Here is a 6896-nt window from a genome sequence, read left to right as displayed (position 1 = left end):
ACTCTGATCCCGTTCAGAGCACGCCAGCCGCGGAACCACACCCCCTCGCGTGGAGGAGCTCTTTCCGCGATGGCCACGCCCCCTGGTAGGAGGGCCTCTGCGAGATGCGGCACCTGATTGGCATAGTGCTCGCGCTTGCGCCCTAAGGGTTAGTAGCTCCGCTCGCCAAACGCCGAAACACAACGTCGTCATCCCACGTCTCGTGTGGACCTTCCTCCGATTTAACATCATCTAGGTAGAGGACTGTCTTTCTTCCCACCTTCCCAAAACCTGAAGACGCCAAGCTGAAATTTAGAACACTCAGACATGAAGTTCTAGAGCACCAAGCAGATGTGGCAGTGGGGCAGCTGCTGCTCGGTAGAGCTACCGGTCCACAGAGCTGGAGAGCAAGCTTTATACATCTCCCACCTCTGGCGGAGGATAGAGCATAAGGAGAGACGCAGAACTCAGGTCATTTGGACAGAGGCTCCTGAAAGTGGAACAGGAGAGAGAGTCTTGGCTGATGGGCAGATTGAATAACCCTTTTTCCTCGTGGGGAGCTATCATAGCTAGGGGAAGGAGAAGCATAGGCCCAGGCCGGTGCCCTTTTGCCCAGTACAGGTCATGGCTGATTCATCTCTGATCTCCAAAATACTGTCTATTGAGAACCCCACGCCCACCTCAACACCCAGACAATTACAATGACACTAATGTCTGCATGAGTCTTTGGTACGCTTTCCTATGACTCCATTATAGGAACTACACACACACACACACACACACACACACACACACACACACACACACACACACACAGTGAGCCCAGGATGGTGGCTCACACCTTTAATCCCAGCACTCAGGAGCCATAGGCAGGCAGATCTCTATGTTCAAGGCCAGCCTGGTCTACAGAGCAAGTTCCAGGACAGGCAGGGCTATACAGAGAAATTGTGTCTTGGGGAAAAAATAATAATAATAATAATCGCAAGTACATTACAAAGAACTATTCCCCCATAGCATTTAAATTGTCAATCTGATAACCCACTCACCACTGAAGACTGACATTCCTATGGACAAAGGATTTGGTATAGTTTGAGTGTGGAGTGTCTCCCAAATACCTATATATTAAAGGCTTGTTCCATGAGGCTGGAGAGATGGCTCAGCAGTTAAGAGCCCTTCCTCAGGTTTAGTTCCCAACTGTCTTGGCAGGCAGGACAGCTCCAGCTGCAGGTAACTCCTGTTCAGGGGATCCTGTGGCCTCCTTGCCACCTGAATACATATGATCTGCACAAGCATACACACCACACACATACAGTAAATCTTTTTTTTTCTTTAATCTTTTAAAAGCTTGCTCAATACCCCCAAGAAACTGTTGGGAGAATGGTGGAAATTTGGAAGCCTTGGAGTCTCTTTAAGACATGGAAGGAGTGTGACCTCAGAGGATAGTGGAAGACCCCAGGCCTTCCTCTTCCTTTCTTTTTTTAAAAAATAATCTTTTTAATTTTTTAAAATTTATTATGTATGCGCGCGTGCGTGCGTGCGTGCGTGCGTGCGTGCGTGCGTGTGTGTGTGTGTGTGTGAGATCCTGGCTGGTCTGGAACTCAATCTGTAAACCAGACTGGTCTCAAACTCACAGAGATCTGCCACCCAACTTTGTCTCATATATTTCATTACAATAACAGAAAGGAAAAAAAAAAGTTGACTAAAGTAGGGCCTCTCTTTAAGTAATTTCAATATAGCTACCAGAATAAGAAAATTAACATTGATGCAACTATATAATACTCCCATTATTCAAAGTCACCTACCACCTCAATGCTGTCTTTACAGCTAAAAGAGCTGGTCAAAACCCTGTTGCAACCTGACGTCGTGCCTTGTACTTGTGAATCCAGCATTTGAGGGGCTAAGATAAGAAGATTGCTGTGAAATTGAGACCAGCTTGGGCTCAAGTGAGAACAAACTCACTCCTCTCTCTCTCTCTCTCTCTCTCTCTCTCTCTCTCTGCTTTTATCTGTCACAACTCTGACTGGAAGGTTACTTTCTTTGATCCTACCCAATTGTTTTCAATTGATTGTTTCCAGAAAGGAAAAGTAAAGAGATGAAAAGGGCGTCATTGTCTAATTATTCACCTGCTTTTTCTGTCAATCTTTTCCATACTAAGCTTATTTGAACTTAATAACTAATTTGGAGCTAATTAGAAACACATTTCATTTTTAGATTATTTTATTTATTTAAACTAGTTTCTTTTCTTTTGGTTCATAGGTTTGGACATTTTGGTCAATGACTGATTGGTCCCATAGCTTCAAGCCGTGGTGAGTTGTACATCACAACAGCAAAGCTGTTCACCTGGCAGTCAAGTATGAAAGAGGAGAAGGGGGAGGATGGAGAGATGGCTCAGTGGCTAAGAAGTAATGTGTGGTAAAACAAAACTGCTCATTTGGTGGTCAAGTATGAAGGGGTTGAGGTCCCCTGTTCTCTTTAGGCTCAGGTTGTCGCCAAACTCCACCTACTATGTACCTGAGGGTGACTATGAATTCCTCATCCTTCTGCCCAGGGCTGAGTTATAGACATGTACCATGCCAGCCAGTAAATCTACTTCTTTTCTTTAACTTCTGCACCTCCAACTCCTGGGAGGTTCTGTACAAATGGAGATTCTCAATAAATGTTGAATGAGAAAGCTGGCAAGATAGCTCAGTGGATAAAGGCACTTGCCATCAAGCTTGATGGTTTTCCTAGGACTCACCTAGTGGGAAAAGAGAGCTTCCACAGTAACGTACACCTGTACACACTGACAGTAAGTAAGTAAATGTAAAACAAATGACTATTGAACAAATGAGTGAAAAGCTAGGTAATAGGTCAGAATATTGAGGAATCCTTGGAGTTAGGGCAGGGAGTGAATCTCAAAGATACTTAGTAATGTTCTTGGAACCAGTTAGCATAGATACTATGCTTATGTTCACTGGTTAAGTGAAAATGAGCAGGTATATGGAAGTTAAGAGGTGTCAAAGAAAACAGTAATATAAGGAATCAAATACAGCTCTCAAAGGAAGTGCCCTGACCTTTGTATAGTATAGAGATACTGTGGCTGTGCTACTCAAAGTGCCATGGTCTGTAGAAACAGCAACATCACTACCCAGAGCCCATCAGATCTTCTGACTGGAAATCAGAATGTGGGAAGCTCTGTCACACTAAAGTCCTCTGCATTGGCTGCTGTCTTACTGGTGGGAAAGTGAAGATAGATGGTCTGGTCAGGAAAGGAAGTTTTACAGATGGGGAGCTGGGTCAGAATTGCAGTCTACCTCAATGTTGTTCAACTAGTTAACAGTGACTCAGAATACACAGACAACATATACATATGCATACATTAAATAATAACTGAAATGGAACAGGATGCTGGAAGCCTTGTTCAAGTAACGATGTAAAGTCAAAAATTTACAGTGGTTTCGTTTGGATTAAAAACATGCATTACTAAAAGTACACAAAAATTACCATAAGAATCTTTACTTCCTAAAAGTAGTCTGGAAACCCAGAGATATCTGGAATTCTCTGGGTTTTTTTTTTTTTGTTGTTGTTGTTGTTTTGTTTGTTTGTTTTTCCAAAGGAAAATTTGAATGGGGCTGGGAGGAAGGGCACAGGGAGCTGCAAATTTCTCCTTTTTTAGGGCAATATCGCCATCTGCTGGTGTTTCAGGGTATCGCTAATGAAGGTGGAAATGCAAGGGAGATCCTGGTTTGTGGTGGTTTATCCAGAACTCCAAAAGTAACTTTTTCTCCCGCTCCCCCATCTTATTTCTCATCTCATCTTCCTTCCTTGTACCTCTATCTCTGCTTTTCCTCCATCCTCCTCTTCTGTGTCACTCACTCTGTATTCTCCTCTCTCCTCTTCGGTGTCACTTGATGCAGGCTGCAGGAGCACCTATAGACGTGGCTCTGTAAGGCTGACTTTATAGTGGGCAGGGTTTTCTTTTGTTTCGTTTTGTTTTTCTTTGCATGGCTAAATCTACTGCAGCTTCAATCTACAGCTCCAGTTCTGATCTCTAGGGCCATGGAGAAACCAACCAATTCATCTGCTGGAGCCTTGCAAAAGCTTCCCTCCTCCTCCTCTTTGTCTCCCTCCTCTTCCATTTTCCGTGCCTCCCATTCACCTGCCTTAGCAACTGCTTCCAACTTCTCTGCTGTGCCTTACACACCAACATTTGAAATTCTTTTTCTATCCTGGTTACCTCTGTGAGCCATATGCCAATATACCTAGATCTGATGCCCCACATGCATCAGTACCCATCCCTGGGCTAGACAACATGGAACAGAGAGTTCATCCTCTGCATGCCAATGTGTGCATTGTTTATTTACTCCTTTGCTTGTTTGTTTACAGACAAGATCTTGGTATATGCCCCTGGCTGGCCTGGAACGAACCACAAAGACCAAGCTGGCCTCTAATTTGGGGTAATAATACCTCCCCACCTTCTAATATTTGGCTGGTTGTGTTCATTTCTAAGTATTTCTACTTCTTGATGAACTTTGGGATAGCAGTAAGCAAAGCAGCAACTTTTCTTTGATAGGTTCTTACTTTAGGGATGCCCTTACATGCACTAAGTAGTAACTCAGAACTTGAGATCACTTTGCCTCTTCTGCAGGTAATCAAGATCATAGGTGTGTATCAAAACACTCAACTAACAAGTGACTTCACTTAAGTCACGACATTCTTGTTACATTTTAAATTAATTATTATTATTATTATCATTTTTTGGAGACAGCGTTTCTCTGTGTAGTCCTGGCTATTCTGGAACTTGTTCTTTTAGATCAGGCTGGCCTCGAACTCACAAAGATCCACTTACCTCTGCCTTCCAAGTGCTGGGATTAAACACCTGGAATTTTATTTTTTGGTTTTGCAATATTTTTAAATAAAAATAAAGATTCACGAACAGTGAGGTAGCTCGGTGGGAAAAGGCACTTTGCTGTGAAACTTGGCACCTGGGTTCAATGCCCAGATCCCTCAGAGTATAGGGAGAGAATAAACTCCAGCACGTTTTTCTGCATGTGTGCTGAGGCACGTGAATGCACACACATGCACAATAAAATAATAGTAATAAATAAATAAAAGACGACAAAATGTAAAACAAATGAAAACAAAGAATCAGACCTCTATATTAAAGCTTGTTAAACACTGAAGTATCCTTGTTTTTCCTGACACCACATTATCAAAACAATTATTAAAGCAACAATATGTAATGTAGAATAATAGAAAATACAGAAAGGATAATAAGAGTGTAATAACCCATGATCCCACATACCTTTTAAGACAGCCACTGTTAACTTTCCATTTCATTCCTTGGGTTTACCTCTGTGCTATGTACTTTTTTTTCTTTTTATTTTTGAGCAGGGTCTTACTATATAACCCTGATCAGTCTGAAACTCACCACATAGACCAGGCTGACCTCAAACTTGAACTCACAGAGATCCATCTGCTTCTACCTCTAAGTGCTGGGATTAAATGTGGGAGCTACCATACCTGGTTGTATTTTTATATAATTGATATTCCATTGTATTCAGCTCTATACAGAGCTCTCTTTAAAAACATATTGTACTGGGGTGGGGGATAGTAGAACATATGTGACTTGAAAGAACAGGGAGAGAATATTGGGAGGTAAAGGTTCAGTCTGGGATGGGGACTGGGATGAGGGAAAGGAGAGATCGAGCCTCAGAGGTTAAGCAAAACTAAGGATGTATGAAGAAGTCTTAGGAAACCCTATTAGCTTGTGAACCAACCGAACATTAATTTTTAAAAATTTATTTTTATTCATGTGTACATGTGTGTGTGTGTCTTTGCCTCTTGTGTGAAGGTGCCGGGTGAGGCCAGAAGAGGGTGTAAGAACCCCTGGAGCTGGAGGTAAGGCAGTTGTGATCCTCTTGGTATGGCTGCTGAGAACCAAACTTGGGTCCTCTGCAACAGCAGCAAGTGCTTTTAATCACTGGCCCATCTCTCCAGCCTACCAAGCTTTCCTTTTCCTTTTCTTTAATCTTCTTCTCCTCCTCCTTCTCCTCCTTCTTCGTTTTAAGAGATTGAACAGAAAGGTCCCCACTAGGGAACAATGCTGCTCCGAGAAGATGGGTTATTAGATAAAAATCTCAGTGCCTGGCAAGGTAGGTATTGGTCAGCCTGGTCTACATAGAAAGCTTCAAGCCATCTAAGCTACATAATTAGACCCTGTAATTAAAAAAAAAAATCCATCCCTGAGTGGGGAAGGGCCCCCCAGGGCTGAGGAGCTATTCACAGTTGATTGGCTGCTGCAGTACGGGGTAGGGGGAGGGGAGAGTCACCTTCCTTTAGGATTATGGCCACTAGTAGCCCCATGGATGATCCCACAGCCCAGGGCATATTGGACCTAGTAGCATAAATGACAAAGAAAGCAATTATAAAAGGAGGACCCGCCTCCTGAAGTCACCCTGCTCACAGCCCAGCTAGTACTAGCCAGCCTGTCTTTGTCTCTAGCACAGAGCTGCTGGACAGAGACCCAGAAAGAACAGCTACCAGGAGGTCAGGAGACCCTGATGGGCGCTGGGCCTTCGCCTTCCCCTCCCCACCAGATCCTGTAGACTCTTTTGCATCATTGCTAGAAGGGTTGAGCTGAGCCCTGCAGTTCTAAGGTGGTGGCGACTGCAAACTTGGTTCTGGAGCCAACACTGTGATGGGCAAGAGTTGGACTTGGATTTGGGACCTGCCCGTGGCTATGTCTGGACAACAGGGCAACCCAGTTGAGACTCGGGAGACGACCAGCCCAATGGCCACTAGGCATCACTTCCTGCTCATTGTGAGGCTTGCATTTGGGTTCCATCCTATTCAAAAGGCTTCTTGTTTGATATTTTGTTTGTACTCTGACAAAGTTTGTCTAAAGATCAGAGGGCAGAGGTAGCCACTAGTTATCA

The sequence above is a fragment of the Phodopus roborovskii genome, unplaced genomic scaffold (assembly GCF_943737965.1).
Source record: "Phodopus roborovskii unplaced genomic scaffold, PHOROB, whole genome shotgun sequence".
In the NCBI taxonomy this organism is placed as follows: Eukaryota; Metazoa; Chordata; class Mammalia; order Rodentia; family Cricetidae; genus Phodopus; species Phodopus roborovskii.
Note: the sequence above shows the minus strand (reverse complement) of the source record.